The sequence below is a fragment of the Malaclemys terrapin genome, chromosome 6, assembly GCF_027887155.1.
Source record: "Malaclemys terrapin pileata isolate rMalTer1 chromosome 6, rMalTer1.hap1, whole genome shotgun sequence".
Taxonomy (NCBI): domain Eukaryota; kingdom Metazoa; phylum Chordata; order Testudines; family Emydidae; genus Malaclemys; species Malaclemys terrapin.
In genome coordinates, this window is record NC_071510.1 from 55,131,602 (window position 1) to 55,150,560 (window position 18,959).

General features: G+C 41.8%; 1 protein-coding gene across 1 annotated transcript in view; it reads left to right on the forward strand.

The window, feature by feature from the left end:
- Positions 1 to 246: 246 nt before the first annotated feature.
- Positions 247 to 18,959, forward strand: part of MARCHF3 (membrane associated ring-CH-type finger 3) — a 119,133-nt gene continuing 100,420 nt past the window's right edge. Inside the window, exon 1 of the mRNA XM_054033046.1 lies at positions 247 to 725. The gene's annotated coding sequence lies outside the window, so the exon portion shown is untranslated. The remainder of the gene's footprint in view (positions 726 to 18,959) is intronic.

Here is an 18,959-nt window from a genome sequence, read left to right on the forward strand (position 1 = left end):
CCCGTTTTGTGTTACGTATTTGTTTTGTTTCTTGAATTGCAGAATAGCCTGATGGCCCTTTATGTCTTGCTTTTCCTTGCACATCTTTGCAACTAAACCCGCTAGCCAAACCAGCCCCTGAAAGGCTACAAAATGGATTTGTGTAAATAATACATTGATCTGTTTACAGGCCGGGCCCTTTTATTGCTTGCTCGGCGGAGATGGAGATGCAGCAGCAGCAGGTCCTTTCAAGGCAGGGTTTGGTTTTCTGCCTCCTGAAGGCTTTGACCTGGCGACTTCTCTCGGATGCGCCTCCGCTCGCTGGCCACCAGGGGTCCCAGACACGCGCTGCTTCCCAGCCGCTCTTTGTCCTGCTGCTTCCCCCGCGAGCCCGCCTCCCCATCCCGTTCGGAGCTCGCGGCTGTCGCTGCCGACTTGTACAAGTGGCCGCCAGTCAGGAAGCAGAGCCACGCCCCCGACTCCCTCCCCTGCCTCGCCGGCCGGGCTGCTCCAGCCCCCGCTGCTGTTCCACCTCGCTCGCTTAGCAGGTCAATGAATTGCCAGAGGCTTGAGGCTGAGGAGCTGGAGAAGCCTGGCTCTGGAGCCATCCTCGAATCCCTGCCTAGCAAACATGCGCGTCTGCACTGTCTCTGATTCCCCAGCCAGGAACGTAGCTGCTTGAGAAGTTGGAAAAACGAGGAGGACTAACAGGGGCGTGTAAAGCAATCCGGAGCTACAAAAGGAGGGTGAGTGTGCACGGTGTGCAGCGAGCTCTGCTCCCACCTAGGCTGAGTTCTCGGTGGACATGAACTGTGTGCGTCTGTCCCTCGGGGTATAGGCTCTGTGAGCTCCGAATCCCTCGAGGATGGTAGAACTCGCCCCTGTAAAAGGTGGCCCCCACTGAAACTTGGTGGGCAATGGCAATACGAGCTGAAGTATTTTTTGAAATACTAATGCATGAAAATGTCAGTTGGAGGTCTCTCTTTAAATGATCCATCTCTAAACCAACAATTACCTGTTTGTTTTCTTGGCTGCCCCTTTGCCCAGAACAATGTAGTTCATATTTCAAGCCACAAGCAATGACAATATGGATTACATTGGATTTTGATAAATAATAAAAATGTAAATAAAGTCACAGCATGAAAATGAACTGAAGCTAATAACTTCTGTACAGATAATCATGTTTAATGAGGATTTTTAGCAGACAGTTATATATAGTAGGGACACATACAAATACGTTAGACCAGGTAGGATTCTGTAATGTATTCTAGTCTCCTAGGGAATTATTACAGTTTGCCTTTTGTAACTTACAATTTAAAAAAGCAACAACAATCAAGGAAACTATTTAAACACACAACTGTGAAACAAACAAATATATATTATAGCTACATATACATATGTACCCACACAAAACATGTACACACAACCATATGCTACAAACACAATTTATATATCTAAGTCATTGAAGTGTACAAATAAAACTCATAATATAGCAACATTTGAAGTTGCAACACAAAATAAGAGCTACAGCACTCAAGGTTTAGTCTCATACTGCGTCCCTAACTCATACTTGTGTATTTTTCTCCCTCTAGGATAGGGAGAGCTATGAATACATTTTTTTTTATGGAAAAATATGGCTACAATATTCATACCTTTGTCTTCCATTTATGATTTTGTGTGGGTCTACAGTATTTCTATGTTCATATGTGATATTATACATATTCATAGTGGTTCAGTTTTAGAATTCCTGTATAGTTTCTTGTTGACCGCAAGTTTCACTGTTCTTTTTAAATATAGAGATCATTATCTGTATATATGTCTCTGTGCATGAAAATTCGTTGTGTGTACATATCACATTAACTTCTCAGGAGCATTATATAATATGAATGTGGTTTTTGGTTGTGTGGGCATGAAATTGTGATAGAAAACTCAGTCCTGAACTACCCCTGGACAGAGGGGAAAGGAGAGGCAGGCTAGCGTGTTATTATGTGTGTGTTCTTCTCTGTGTGTGTGTGATTGCATCTGAGTCTGTCTGAGTCACTCTGTGTCCATGAACTTTACAAGCATTCAGTTCAATACCATTCAGTGCAGATTCCAGTTGCTGGTTTACAGCCAAGCAGCCAGCCAGCCAACCCACCTGTTAAAATGTAACATGTACATTCCAGTCAAAGCACTTGGAAAAGCAACAAAATAACAATAAGAAATAATGTGTTATCTTAACACAGGCATGTGTATTAACTTCTGCCTTGATGTACCATAATGGAAAATGAAGTCTTTGAGTATAAGCCAAATTGCATTTTATTAGAGGTTTGGATTAGTGACTGGTCTGTTGGGGGTTTATTTGGGCAGAGAATTGAGAGTCCACATAAATGAAATATAATTTGACATATACACAACTTAATTTCTACTTGGATAAGAATGCTGTATCTATATCAGGATGGATTTCTACTTCTGTTTTTCATAATATACTGATATGTAATTTTAATTTTATTACCAGAAAAAATTGCGACAGAAATAAACAAGGGTTTATTAAAGTGACTGTTCCAGCAACTACAGTTAAGGCTGTTTCTTCAGCAATTCCATTGCAAAACCATTTCTTCACACACTTAAAAATACCCCACACATCCTGAGTCTCAGTGTAGGAACACTGTATCCTTTTTTGTGACTTAATCTTTATACAGTGGCTTGAAGATGTAAAGAGCTATGTACGTGTTAAATATTGCTGTCTATGACATTTTAAAAAACAGTTTGATTTAAATTTCAACAAGTTTTAAATGTACCAGTTTAACACTCTCTTGCACTCACCTTTAAAAATGGTTTGAACATTTAAAAAAAAGTTAAGGGAAAATAATTTGGCAAACAGTAACTACAGTACATGGGGAAATCTAACCACTTCAAGAATCACTGAGCTGTGTAAAGTAAGCGCTATCTAAGGCTATGTGTACACTGCACTTTTGTTGGTAAAACTTTTGTCAGTCAGGAGTGTGAAAAAAACCACACCTCTGATTGACAAAAGTTTTACCCACAAAAAGCACCAGTGTGGCCAGCACACCTACTGACAAAGCTACCACTCCTCGTTGGGGGTGGTTTATTTTGTCTGTGGGAGAGCGCTCTCCTGCTGACAAAGAGTGGCTACACTGTGTACCTTACCTTGGCACTGCTGTAGCGGCCCTGCTGTGCTGCTCTTAGATGCGCAGTGTAGGCATAGCCTTACGAGAAGCAGAGTTGTAACTTTTTCATGAGGATATTTAAGGCCTAGCCAATGCCCATGGAAGTAAGTGGAAAGACACCCACTCACATCAGTGGGCTTTGGATCAGGCTGTTGATACACTTACAATACCAGAACCCACCTCGTGCTAATCCTGTGAAGAGACCGACATGGACAAATTCCTGCACCTCTGCTGATCCTCATTGATTTCATTGGGGCATCGTGTTGATGCAAGGGGTCTGACTGCACTGAGCTTGTTGCAGGATCAGGGTCTGCATAATCTATATGTACTTGCGCGATAAACAGGACTAGTTTTTGAGATGCCTTTACATCTCAATTGGACACTGTAAATAGTATTAGCCATTATACAACTTGTAGTGGCTTGGTGTTCAGAAAGTTGTCCGTTACAGTCTGTCACATAGATCAAGCAATCCACTTGTAACTACACTTTTCATGTAAGTGGTTATTTTAGCAAAAATCAAAATAATATTGATGGATGATAAGTCTTTAAACTTCCAAGTGATGGACTTCACTGACCTGAATGGAGTAGTTTGGAGTTAATTTAGGCAATACCCACTTTAACTCCATTAGGGCCCGGTTCTGCAAGATGTGGATTCAAAAATTCATCGACTTTAAGGCCAGAAGGGACCATTGTTATCATCTAGTCTGACCTCCTGCATAACTGAGGCCATAGAGTTTTACCCAGTAATTTCTGCATTAGGCTCATAACTTCTGTTTAAGGAGTGCCCTCACTTGCCTCTCATGTCAGTGGGAATTAAAGGGTGCTCAGAATCACACTACTCTTTTGCAGGTTCAAGCACTAAATGAGTATTAAAAATCCACTTTTTCACAGATCTGTCATTAAATCAGAACTGTTCTGGCATATCATAATTGTGCATATAACTCCCATTAAAGTGTATGAACACAGTCACACTTCTTGTGGGATGTACCCTGGTGAGAGCCTCCTGCTTCCACCTCAGGAATGAGGACTGAAGCCTGGGACTGCCAGTAAGGGAAAGAACAGGAGTACTTGTGGCACCTTAGAGACTAACAAATTTATTAGAGCATAAGCTTTCGTGGACTACAGCCCACTTCTTCAGATGCATATCTAAGGTGCCACAAGTACTCCTGTTCTTTTTGTGGATACAGACTAACACGGCTGCTACTCTGAAACCTGTCATTAAGGGAAAGAAGTGACTCTTGGAAGTGGGATAGGAGGACTCCGCTCTTAGAGCACTGTCCCAATCCACAATTCTAAAATGGCACCTAGCTGCCTGCCTTCGGTTTTCATGCCACTCCTTCCACTCTTGTTGGATTCTGCCCATCACTGAGTAGCAGTAAGATTCTGGGGGTCTTTCTGACTTCCCATGGCTGGTACTTTTGGTAGTAGGCGGGGAAAACACCTTGGGCCTGATTGTGATCTCACATATGTGTAAAAGTCTATGGAGTTACTCCTGATTTACTTCAGGAGAGAGGAGAGTCAGGATCCTTGTATTTCATGGGTTCTGCCACAGATATTGTCACAGCCTCCCCAGCCATCAACTGGGAAAAGAAAGCTGGGGCTGTAAAATAAAATTGACTATACAATTGTATCTCAAGGCAAACATTTTCTATAGTGGCGTCTGCTTCTGGGTGCCCAGCCCCAGACTCCAGTTAAAGTCAGTGGTGTGAATGCTCAACACCTTTGAAAATTAGGCTCATGGTGTTTCAGGCCTTGGCTACATTGGCGCTGTACAGCGCTGCAACTTGCTGCACTCAGGGGTGTGACAACGCCTCCCCCCCCGAGCGCAGCGAGTGCAGCGCTGTAAAGCGCCAGTGTATTCAGTGCCTGCAGCGTTGCACGCTCGCTCGCAGCACTGCAAGCTATTCCCCTCGGAGAGGTGGAGTACATACAGCGCTGTGAGAGCTCTCGCAGCACTGGCGGTGCGACTACACTCGCGCTTCACAGTGCTGCCGCGGCAGCGCTGTGAATTCCCAAATGTAGCCAAGGCCTCAGTTTGCTGCGCCACCCTGAGATGTAGTCCTGCCCATGGGGAGAATGAAGACATGGGGAACTTGAAACTACAAATCTCATGACGCACTGCAAGACTCAGACAGACACAACAATTAAAGTTGATCTGAAACTAAAGGTTTTGTTCCAGGTCAACAAACAACTGAAATGTTTCAATTTGAGACTGTCAAAACATTTAGTTGCAGTGAAAACTGTTTTGACATTTCCTAGTTGAATTTTTTTTAACTTTTCATTCCATCCAAAATTTCAATATCAAGAAAACAGATGTCAAAATATTGGAATGCCCTATGAAATGGAAATTTCAGGTTTTGATTCTCTCTAGAATTAACCTCTCAGAGCTGGGGAAAAGAAATTCTCAAGTCTTGTGCAAGAAACAGGATATTTTTAAAAATAGTTAGACTACCACCAAGCAAGTCAATATATTTTTATGCTAAATGCCTGCTCTATTGCACTAATTTGTTCTGATGAATTCAATGGGACTACAGAAATACTTAAAGCTAAGCATGTGCTTAAGTGCTGTGCTGGTTTGAGGCCTTAATCTTTGATGTTGCAGTAGAAAGGGAGATTGGATTGGCCCAGTTCTGGAACTGAAAAAAAAATCAGTGTTTTGAAGTCAATAAATAGATGACATTATATAATTATAACTGATAATTAACTATGGTTAACTAAGAGTGCCATGTATGTAGCTTAACGAATAGTGATGTGAGAGTCACTAGCCCTTTTTCTTTCACCTGTTACTTTATACTTAAATGCATGTAAGTTCAGTAAGAAAAGTGAAGAAGGATTGTGAGTGCTAGTCTGCAGGAAAAGTACAGCAGATGGAAAATTTAATACAAAGAAGGTGAGAAATAACTAATAAAATGTCAGCTGAAGTAACAAGATGCATGTGGGTGTGTGCTAGGCTGTAATTCACTGGGATGTGTTCTACTTCATATTATATCTACATATATTTATTTTTCTTCTGTGTTCTGGGGCTAACTAGCTGAACAATGTCTAAGAAGCAGCAACAGAACTACATCCTGCCAACTTTTAGAATTAAGGCAAAACTCTCAATGGTAGCAATCTGGATTGATGTTCCTCTGCTGTACTCACATTCTTTTTCCTGCCTCCTAATTTTTGTATCTATTTTTAAAATACATATGTTTATGAAGTTTGCCACAATGAGTCTCCTGGGCTTACTCTTCTTGGCTGGAGCCATCTTTAGAGTAATACGTCATCAGACTGCCATTGATCTAATGATGTACCTATTACTTGATATTCAGATATTGGCAAGAAATAGAGTAAGGTTCTAAATGTTTGCATCAAAAGGGCTAGGGGAAACTAGTTATATTGTATCTAATCTTTGCACACAAGCAACCATATTTTTAAATATATATGTACTTTCTAAAGATGAAATGTATATCTTAGAAAGAGTTTGATTATATCTGCTGCAGGAGAGGGAAAAGTAATAATTTATATGAATTCCAAACCTGGATTCCAAAGTGTATTGAAGGAAAGAGAGTAGACTTCATATTGGTCTTCATACCACCACTTTTTAATAGCAAAATGCCAGATTTTTCCAAAATATTCAGCCTTTCTTCCCCCTGCAAAAAACAAGCAAACAAACAACACATTTTCAAAAGAGCTCTGCTCCCATTTATGTACCTACGTGAAGTATCCAGATTTTTTTAATAGTGTTCAGTTTCCAATGGAAAAAACACAATATTCAGTGAGAGGTAAGAATGAAATAAGGAATGTGGTGAGGTCAGTTTTCAAAGTGAAAGTTTTGTAGACCTCTTTATTAAATGTAAATGTGAATCGAGGTAGTTGCATGCTATTTGAACCTCTTCTTTATTTCCTGACCTATTAATAGATTCTGGATTAGAGTGATGAGGTGGGAGGTTCTGGGAGGATGGATTTTCTTCTCTTTACCTTGCTCATCTTTGTTTGCCCTCCATTCCCTTGACCCCATGGTCCCTTTTTCACTTTCTTCCTGCTCCTCCCTTGTTCCTTTTTCTGCATGGCTATCATTCTATTCTCATTCCCTCTTTTACCCACTCTCCCCTTTGCTTTCCCTTTTCCTTTTTTCCTTACTCTGTTCCCTCTAGTTTTCTGCAACTCTCATTGGTCTTAAATCAGTTTTCTCATCATTCTAGCCCTCTCTGTTAGGTTTTACATCCCTCTCTCCCATCACTCTTTGCCCTTTCTTCCGAGTTCCCCCTTCACTCTTCTTGCCGCCTTCATCACTTCCCAGTCCCATGGTGTAATTGCTCTTTTTTGCTGTTTCCATGCCATCTGGTGTGTTCACATGGGTAGTCCTGCAGCACTTACTAGCAGGACCCTCGTGACTCTACCAAAGCCCTTTGCTAAATTACCTCCAATGCATAGTTAAACTTGGTCTCTAGCTGCATATGAAATATTTAAAGCTAATAAAGAACTGTCAGTGTTAATAAAGAAAAAGACTCCAGCCCCACAACATAGACTATATCTCTCCTACTCTGCAATCACCCCCACCTCAGGCAAAGGGATTGGCCTTGAACGGAGACCTGAAGATAAGCACCCAGGACCTGTCTAAGCCGTGAGAGGGAAGTGAATTTTAGAGCCAAGGACCTACCATTGAAAATGCCTGGTCTCCTGATCGTGGTTTACGGTGGCACATAGGAAAAAGGGAAGTGGGGGCCCCTCAGGTAGCCTTGACCCAAACCATTTAGGACTTTATAGATCACTGTCAGCTCCTTTGATTGCACTTGGAAACAAGTCATGAATGCAAATAAGAAGTCAGTACAATTTTTGGAGAAGTATTGTAATACGCTTCCTATGGCCACCACTACCAAGCTGTATTCTGCTGCATCAAAAGAGTCTATAAAGGTAGTTCCATGTAGGGTGCACTGCAGCAGCCCAATCTGGAGGTTACAGAATGTTAAATTGCTATAGCTAGGTCCACATCAGAGAAAAGTAGTTGCAAGCTCCTTACTAGACCTAGATGAAGTGAGGCTCTCTTGGCCACCTCCTGGGAAAACAGGAGTAGCTGGGATCCAAAATCCCTCTAGGATCATGTAGGACAGTGGCTCTCAAACTTTTGTACTGGTGACCCCTTTCACATAGCAAGCCTCTGAGTGCGACCCCCCCCAATAAATTAAGAACACTTTTTTATATATTTAACACCATTATAAATGCTGGAGGCAAAGCGGGATTTGGGGTGGAGGCTGACAGCTCGCGACCCCCCAGTAATAACCCCCTGGGAGTCCTGACCCCCAGTTTGAGAACCCCTGGTCTAGGGAAAACCGCATCAGTGCCAGAGAGAGGGACAAATTAATTCTCTTAGTTAGTCTATGAGCTGGGCTACAGAGTTCAGGCCATCTCTCTTTACCCACAATATAACCCCCACTGATGTGAATAGAATTTTTGTGCAAACCTTGTTTCTCTTACATCCCCTGTCCCACTTTATTTTTGCACAGCTGTCTTTTTTTAATCATTTTCTCCATTCAGCAGTGTGATACTTTGTAAGTCTTTATTATATATAAACAATAGCATACAGAGGCCCAGTAGGAGCAAGCACTGTTGTGCTAGATACTGTGAAATCATCCGAGGAGGCAGTCCATGCCTCCCCAGAGTTTCCAGTTGAAAAAGATAAGTGTCACATGGAGAGGAGAAAGACACCACACAGTCATTATGATTATATAATTGCAAAAAAGTTATAGATAAGATGCCAACCATTTCCATCTTCCCATTAACCTGTCCACCTTACATTTGCTGATTATTTTTTTTTCTAGGTGTCATGGGTAAAGATGGCACTTGGAGAGGGGTAATGGCTTTACGGGGCGGGGGACATCTCATATGTAACAGACAGCATGGAAAAAGTCAGAAATACCTTTGTGAGAAATTGACATGGGCCGATGAAACTGGTGTAGTAGGGGATACAGTAGAACCTCAGAGTTAGGAACATCACAGTTACGAACTGAGTGGTCAACCACACACCTCATTTGGAACCAGAAGCACTGTATGCAATCAGGCAGCAACAGAGATATATATATTTAAAGGCAAATACATGTACACTGTGTTAAATGGGAATGGAGGCTGTTCATAACTCTGAGGTTCTACTGTACTATTGACAACAGCAGGCTCGGGTCCTCCTTTGGTCTCTTCTCCTGCTAGCTTTTTTTGCAGGGATGGAGCCAATTTGCTGTTTTGTGGTAATTTGATTTCCTAATCCCACTGTCGTCTGTCAATCTCAGTTGCATTCTCTCTGAGCTTCCCTCTCATATCCTTGAGGCAAGTGAGCAGTTAGCCAACATCACCCTCTAGGAACTCTAACACTAGTATTCTAGAATGAATGTCTTCCTCCCCCGCAACCTAGTCTAGCCAAGTATTCAAACAAGTCTCTAACTAACTGTTTCCAAGACAGCTTCCAGATTTAAGAGACTCCAGTATTCAATGAGCAACTCACATAGTGTTTAGAGCACTAGGTGATGTGTCCATATTATGCTGTGTCACTTAGAGGCAAGCTTACCTATTATTGAATGAGCTGGAAATTTTCTCCCATGTTCATCTCAGGGTACATCTACACTACAGCGGGGAGTCGATTTAAGATACGCAAATTCAGCTACGTGAATAGCGTAGCTGAATTCGACGTATTGCAGCCGACTTACCCCGTTGTGAGGACGGCGGAAAAATCGACTTCTGCCGCTTTTTGTCGGCGGCGCTTACTACCACCTCCGCTGGTGGAGTTAGAGCGCCGATTCGGGGATCGATTGTCGCGTCCCGATGGGACGCGATAAATCGATCCCCGAGAGGTCGATTTCTACCTGCCGATTCAGGCGGGTAGTATAGACCAGACCTCATATATTACAATCTAGTCTTCTCCAGCACATTTAGAGCCAGAATGAGTGAAACTGGATTAAGTCAAAGAGACATTCATTTGTCCGCTCTTAAATTGGATCAGTCCCACTCGTAGTTGGACATCCAGTCTGAATCTAGAAGAACAGGAGTACTTGTGGCACCTTAGAGACTAACAAATTTATTAGAGCATAAGCTTTCGTGGACTACAGCCCACTTCTTCGGATGCATAAGAAGTGGGCTGTAGTCCACAAAAGCTTATGCTCTGATAAATTTGTTAGTCTCTAAGGTGCCACAAGTACTCCTGTTCTTCTTTTTGCGGACACAGACTAACACGGCTGCTACTCTGAAACCAGTCTGAATCTAATTGCTCTTAGCCATGAAACAAACATATCTCAGCGCAAAAAACATTCAACTCTGCTCCCAGGCTGTACACCGTAAGAATCCATTCTGGTGACAAAGACAGTTGATCAACACAACCTTGACCTTGTTGTTTGAGCGCCTGGGTTTTGAGTTTCTTGCGGTGATGAATATGGAGAGAGAAGGATGCTTAAAAAAGAAAACAATCACAAAACCCCCACAAAAAAAAATTTAAACATGTAGACTACCTGTTCTGCAAATAAAAGGTATAATTTCTCCCCCTCCATTAGTCTAGTATGTGAGCACTCACAATCTTTAATGTATTTATCCTCACAACATCTCTGTGAGACCGGGAAGCACTAAACACTGTTACCCCACAAACTGAGACAAAGGGAGACTGTGTCTCATCCAAAGTCCCAGAGGAAGCTGTGGCAGAATAAGGAATTGAACATGTGTCCCAAGTCCCAGTCTAGAGCCTTAACCACTAGAGAATTCTTCTTCTCCTTATATCTCCTCATATCTATGATGTGATCTTGTCTAAAATCTCTTAGGGGCACACTGACAGACAGAAAGCCTACTCTTAGGTTCATTCTGTCCAGTGTAAAGGCAACAGCTAATAAAGTCACAACCATCCACAGTTTAGTCATTGATGAGGCAACCAGCATTTCTTGTACAACTGAAACCTGGCTGGATAAGCTAAATGAGCCTCTCTTGACCCAGCTCTTTTCAGTTAGGTGCAACATGCACTGAGAGGGAGTGGTTAGGTTGTGTTACCAATAGCCCAGCTATAGGAGTTATCTGACTCTAAAAATAAATATATTTGATTGTGTCCAACTAGTTTGAGTCCTGGAATGGTGTTAATTTGGGAATAATTATGGTGCACAGACTTATATTTCAATGACTTCCAAGTCCATGTGGGTGATGGCTCTCCACAGAATCTTACGGCTGCCATGACAACATGAAACACTCACATACTTCAGCCCACGGGAGAGCATGCTGTCATGGTCAGAACTTCCACTCTTCCAATTTGTAGCCAGGGCCATCTTTTGCTCACATGTTTGTGATCTTACGTTTTTCATTGCTCCACCCATGAAGACAGATGAGCACGGTAGGCTTTCATATTTCTTAAAGGCACAGTGTTATACAGCAAGTAATTAACTCTCTCAAGGGGTTGGTAGAACAGTATGATTTTCTGTCCACAGCTATTGCTATCATTGCCTCTAAGCATATAGAAAAAGTAGAGTGAGGATTGGCATTCTGTTTGCAGGATTTGAGAGTAGACTTGACAGCATGGGAGTAGCATAAAGAAAGTTCCCACATTAATGGCAAATAACTTAGTACTTAGAGCACTGTTCCAGGCCCTACACCAATGCCAATAAGTTTTGTTTGTTTTACTTTGCTGTGGTACTGTAGCTTTGCTGCTGCCAGGCAATTTATTATAAACCATTTCTGAACTTTTAAATACAGACCACAGTTACATAAATGTTAATAAATACATATGTTGTTGCAAACTCCTATTTAGCTGGGCACTGGATGTATTTCCTTTCTTGTAATTGCTGATTACCAACATATGTCTCTCCCAAATCTCAGCTTTCTCCTCTTGTAGTCAGTCAGTTTGATTTCACTTATGTCACAAGCTAGCATTATCATCATCACACTCTCTTGCCCAGCTGTGAAATATAATGCCTGACACTGAATTCTAGCATCTGCAAAGAAAGCAGACAGGAGGAGTGCACAAGTCATCAAATATATTCCTAATTACATCCAAATATTTTGATGATCAGCACTGAATGGGAAAGAGAACAAGCATAGGCAAAAGAGGCTACGGTAATGTATGTATTAAGGAGCTAAAGCAGGGGTGGGCAAACTATGGCATGTGGGCCGTGTCCGGCCCATCATACCTTTTAATCTGGCCCTCAAGCTCCAGCCAGGGAGCGGGGTTGGGGACTCGCCCTGCTCCGCGCATGCTGTGGCGCCACGTGGCTCCTGGAAGCAGCGTCATGTTCCCCCTCCGGCACGTAAGGGCAGCCAGGGGGCTCCACATGTTGCCCCTGCCCTAGTGCTGGCTCTGCAGCTCCCATTGTCCGGGAACTGCGGCCAATGGGAGCTACAGGGGCGGCACCTGCAGACGGGGCAGCGCACAGAGCTGCCTGGCTGGCGTTGCACTGTAAACCCCTCATCTCTAGCCCCACCCCAGAGCCCGCACCCCCAGCCAGACCCCTCATCCGCTGCCCCAACCTGGAGCCCCCTCCCCCACACCCCAATCCCCTGCCCCAGTCCGGAGCCCCTCCGGCACCCTGAACCTCTCCTTTCTGGTCCCACCATGGAACCCGCACCCCCAGCCCAGAGCCCATACCCCCTCCCACATGCCAACCCCCTGGCTCAACCCAGAGCCCCCTCCCATACTCCAAACCCCTCTGCTCCTGCCCCAGCCCCCTCTTGCACCCCAAACCTCTCATCCCTGGTCCCACCCCAGAGCCCACACCTCCAGCCAGAACCCTCATCTCCTCCCATATCGTAACCCCTCTATCCCAGCCTGGAGCCCCCTCCCGCACCCTGAACTCCTCATTTCTGGCCTCACCCCAGAACTCGCACCGCCAGCCGGAGCTCTCACCCCCTCCCGCACCCCAACCTCCAATTTCGTGAGCATTCATGTCCCGCCATACAATTTCCATACCCAAATGTGGCCCTCAGGCCAAAAAGTTTGCCCACCCCTGAGCTAAAGCATCTTAAGTTTTCTGATCCTTGCCTTCTTTGTTTCCATAAATGCAAAGTTTACAAGAAAATCTCTTGATTAATGCCTGTCACGGATCCTAGTGAGCATCCACTCCTGAGCACCCTCTAGGACTGCTGGGGAAGGGGTGGGGAGGGATACAAGCCTCTGTGCTGTGGATCCCTTGGGGTGTGTTAAGCTTCTAAAGCCTCAGCAGGTTGCCACACTGGTTCCTTCGTTGGCCTTTCTGGCACATTTCCTAGGCACTCACACTCAGTCTGTTACCCCATCATAGAAATGGGGCTCCTTAGCCTCCAAACCCCATCACTGATACCCAAGATATCCCAGTTACTTAAATACACCTCTTTCCCACAACTCCACCCCAAAGCTTCTGGTTGCAGAATAACTCTCTCAGGGGCACGCAGCAGTTATGAAGCAGTGAACATACACCCACTCTGCTCTGTCTAATTTCTTTAATCTTTTTTATACTTAATCATGTCAAGCACAGAGGAGTTCAGATCATACAAAGCAACAAACACAAAATGCATGTCCCTGCCTCAGTTTCCTCACCAATCCAGGGCACTCTTGGGGCTGGGATCTGAGTCCCTGGGGTAATCCCGAGTATTGGGGCCATCTGAGCTCAGGAAAGTGGTCAGGGCTGCCCTGGCCTATGAAGCTACTGCATGCAGGGTGACCTCTCCCTGCTTGAGCCCCTCAGCCAGCTTCTGTGACCTTGCTCTCTCTTTTGCCCTACACTTCCTTTTCCTGTCTGGTTCCCCCATTCCTCTGTTTCTTTATTGCAACCCTACCTGGTCTCTCTTGTTCCCTGATAAGTTTCCACTGCTCATAACTTCCCCTCTCCCTCCAGAGGTTAACAACTGTACTTAGACTTTACAAAGGTTTTTAGCATAACCTTTGTAAAGTCTAAGTACAGTTGTTAACTGTTAATATTTCCTGTTGTCCCTGTCTGGTGTATCTGCTGTAAGGCCAGACATATACATATAGACACAGATGATAAAGCAGTTTTTCAAAATACAGTTTTGCAATATCAGTCAGAATTAAAAAGTAGTACTGATAGCCTCAATTCATCACACTGTCATTTGGCTACATGAATAAATACCAATAATGTTAAACTTATTGCTCATTTGTAATGTTCTATTTTTCTAATATCTTAATTAGGGCTGAACAGTTGAATCTAGCAGTAATGCTAAAAGCGCTCTTCTATAAATTGAGGGTAAGAAGCTAAAATTATTTTCTGAGCATAGAGGTCATATTCCTCACAAGTTAGTCTTCTGGAAATATCTTTTTTTCTTAGAAGTATAAGCTGATTTCTTACTTAATTATTCTACAAAAACTAGGAGCTTAAAATCAGTTTTAATAATGGACAAGAGCAAATATGTTTTTCCAAACCCTGACAGAAATTGAGCCTTCTTGTTCCCACTCACCCTCCGGGGTGTGTTGCCAAAAAGGGCTGTACAAACTACTGGCAGTGTCTTACCCATATCAGTCAGGGCACCCCCGATGGGAGTGCTTAGTGAAACACCCTCTTCTTCATTAAGAGCAGACCTCTCAGTGACCTCAATAGAAATGGGATAAGGCCTTTAACTTCTGAAAGATGCAGTGTTCAAATGCCCATAGTTAGTTTATATAATAAGCGACGTCATGTTATTTTATTTTATTTCAAAATACTTTAAATATTTTATTGTATATTCATGTCATATTAGAGGCAGTTCAATAAAAGGCTATTAGAACACAGTTTTCTTTGTATACATTTCCTGGGGAGAGTTCACTATCATTAATAATTGTAACATATACAGATTTAAAATATAGTTTCCTATATTCCTGTTAAATGACATTGGAAAAGACATATAGACATCAGAGCACTGGTTACAAACAATTTGTTTTTGCTAAAGATGGCTTCAGTTTGCACGTTGTGTGTGTATGTGTGATATATATATATATATATATATATATATATATATATATATATATATATATATAGGTGAATGCAGTAAGAGGGCCCCATATGGTTCAAAAGAGAAAAATTCTCCCAAGGCTGTGTGGATGGTAAACAACATGAGTGTATAGAAAATGTATAGCAGAAGCAGTTGCAATTAGAAAGAATCCATAATAGTTACACATGCATAGCTGGAATACTTCTCAAGTAATATGAGTGAGGCTCTTCTGGTACAGCCGGAGCTGGGCATGTGCTTTTCTGTGTGTGAATACTGTGCTTTGAAAGCTCCTTTATGATTCACAAAAGCAGCTGCTTTAGAGCTGGAGTGGCTGTAGAGTTTTTGCAATTCATTTAATAGGTATATCGCAGGCTGCTCCCATCTGTTTTGAAGATTTGGGAGAGTTAAGTATTGGGAATTTACTTGTTCACCAGTGGCAGTGACAAGTGACACAATGTTGTTGTTCATTCAGAGAGAAGTAGTCCTTTCTCGACTCATTTAAGGACTGTGGATCAAAGCTAGCAAGAATACCTACTAAAGTCTACTCAAAATGTGAGTTGGCTTTAGTTGGGCAATCAATATAAATTTTGTAAAGCCTTCAGAAAGGTAGCTAATGCTCAACTTTGCATTAAAAATGTTGAAGAAGATTCCTAAGCTAGAGTTCTTCAAGTATCTCCAATAGTAACATTTCAGATGTTAGCACACAATACAAAGTCTTTTCATTCCAGTGATTAAGTAAAAAAAAAAAAGTAGGTTTTTTTAGGGTCTTCATTTCGATTTTCAATAACTGCTAAATGTTTCAGGGGTTTTTTTTGTTTTTGTTTTTACATTTTTGTCCCTTGGTATAACGTTTTTGCTACCTATTCCTCTGATAGTCAGTCAAATCAGGAAGCTTGCAATGACTGCACAATAGCTAATCTATACCTGTACACTGTGCTTGTAATGTACTGTATCCATCACATGTCATTTTAAACCCACTATTTAAGTGAAAATAAATAGCAGAGATATGATCTTCTCAGAGTGTCCACTTGGTTTTCAGCTTTGGGATAACATTCCTTATAGAAAAATCTTATAGAATTTAATGGAAATGAAACTAATAGGGTTCTAAAGTACTGGAAAAGAGACAAGGAGATCTTCCTTTCTACAATGGGTTTTGTTTGTTTGTTTTTGGTTGGCTTTTTGTTTTAAACCAGACAGAATTGTATCAAAGAGTTATGGTTCTCTATTATATTTTATAGGATTTTCCATAAGGGAGAGATAATGTATTAGTAAATGTAAACAAAAAAGAGGGGGGATGATGAGAGAGAGAGAGGGGGTGTGATTATTGAGAATCATTTATAACCATATAAATGATTCTCAATAATATATAAAGTTTCAGTAATGCAAAAGCCAAACACTTCCTTCATAAAGGCTCCTGTATCTTGAATTCAGAGTTGGCTAACATTTGTCAGAACAGTTTTCTGGCAAAGAGTAATCTAATATGAAATGCAGTTTTCAAATTTCAGATTTGAGCTTTGAAAAATCCCATGTTAGACTTGAACAAGGAGGTCACTCTTAATGGTGTAACACAAGACAGGAAATGTCACAGTTAAGATTAGAAGCCAAACTGATACATCTTTCCACCCTCTACTCTGTTGTCTATTGTGAGTAACTGAAAGACTCCATGGACTAACTGAGTTTCTCTCAGTCTCACAGTGTTAGCGAGAACACCCTTTCAGTCCATCATCCCCAGTTGTGTCTAGACAACTCAATTCCTCAATCAGAAAACGTAAGTCATCCTGGCTTGTTCACTGCCGATGTCTTAAAATCCTAGTTAGACAGCAATATTTTCATTGTGTTGTACAGGAACAATTGCCTGTACAAAAATTACTTACAGATATTATATAAGATGAAGGAGAAGGATGGGCTAGTGCTATGAGCAGAAAAGTTAGAGAATCCAAGGTTCTGTGATCAGCTCTGACAGCAGCTCTCCTTGTGGTTTTGGGTAAGTTACTTCATCTCTCTGCCTCTGTTTACCTATCTGTAAAATTGGGACAATAAAACTGAGCTACCTCAGAATACTGTCAGGATGTATTAGTAAGTGCTGTGAAGTACTTAGGAGATGAAAGGCACTGTATAAGTGCACAGTATTATCATCTGAAATCATTGCTACACCCTTTAGAAATGTAATTCCTACTTAACCCATACTCTACAGAATCAGTGGCTTTATGTTACTGTTGATGGAAAAACACTTATTTGCATGAAACAAGATAAATATTTTCCAACTTTAGCTACATTTACTGACCATATTGACTCAGATGGCCCAGCATATTGGTTTTTGTATCTTACTGACACATTGCAATAAAACAATGTTTCCTGTTCCCTCCTGAATGTGCAGCCCAAGTGTAATAATGAATTCCAATGTTTTGAATATAAACAGTTCCTTGTCACTGTTTTAATGATTGTATCCCCCTGACTATTTATCAGATTTCTCTCTCTCTCTCTCTCTCTCTTTTTAAGATGTGTGACCCTTGGAAATAAAATGTGCTAAAAATGGTGTTTAAAATTTCACTTATCATGGATTGTAAATTGGCCTGTGTGTCAGAGAGAAAGGAAAAAGCATATACAGTTCTGTGGAAGTGTATATCTCCAAGTTTTTACAGGAATGCTGAAAAGAAACCCAGAAATGTGCATCTTGAAAGACTTGTTATTAAGAAAAACCAAAATAAACATGAATCTTGTAACTGCTAAGCAATATGCTGGAGCAAAACAGCTTTTCTGAATCTGATCTGCTTCTAATACCACATTTGCTGTGCCAGACTGAGACTTACTTTGGATACCAATAGAAACCATCTCCTTGTGCTAGATGAAGCAGTTGAATACATGCCCAAAAAGCCTGGGGTTATTTGGATGAGTAGATGGAGGCATGCAGCGATGATTGAATTTGAATCTGTTATGAGAGCAAGTATTCATTCACTCACTAAACAAAGTCCTGAACAGAAATAACCTAAGCTCATAAATGTAGGGTACTCTGCACAGATGGTTTGGTAGCTGTTGCAGTAACTTACAGAAATTTCTAGGCTCCCATTTTCAGAGGTAGTTATATGGATTAAATGCTTTATTCTCTTATATCCTTTTTAAAGAAGCTTTTAGAGGACATTTTACTAGTAGGGAAGCTTCCTGGGGCAAGTGACCTCGTAGTTAACTTTCAAATCCATAATCTTAGTCAAGATTAAACACATGACCAGATTTCCTCACCCCAACCCCCAATTTAGCCCCGATCCTTTTTTTATGGTTGAATTAAAAAAAAGAAAGTGGGCTGAATTCTCACAGAAACCAGCATGGCATTAGACTCTAGTATAGATCACAGAGGGGCAGTGATGTTTTACTTCTCATTTGCCTTGAAGACTTCTTAGCACACAAGATTTTTTGCAGGAAAATAGGAAGGGTGGGGCTGGCACTGCTCTGCCCAAGAAGCTTTCATTTGTATGCTATTATTGTACTATGCCTCTCCGCTGCCCTGAGTTTGTATGCTGCCTTGCCACATTCTCTCTGACGCTATGCAAGAGAATTGGAGAATAAGCACATTATGGGGGGTAACGTGATTGGTCTTGTGGGAGGATGTCAGTTTCTGTGCCCTTCAGCATCCTTTGCTACGTGGTGCAAGGAGCAGCATTGATGTAGTTTAATTTGAAGAAAGGAAAAATCATTGTGAACCACCCTCAAACCTGATGATAAAATGAAACCGCTCAGGAGTGAAACAGCACAAAAAGCACACCTGAAATGCTGTCTCCACTGGCATCAGCAGCAAGATTCATTGACTTGAGTGGGGCCAAGATTTCACCCTTTGAAAGAGCTTTATTACTTTCAGCAAGTAAAAACAGAGTTACGTAACAAATACAGAGCTAAAAAACCTGCTTGTTTTGTGAGAATGAAATA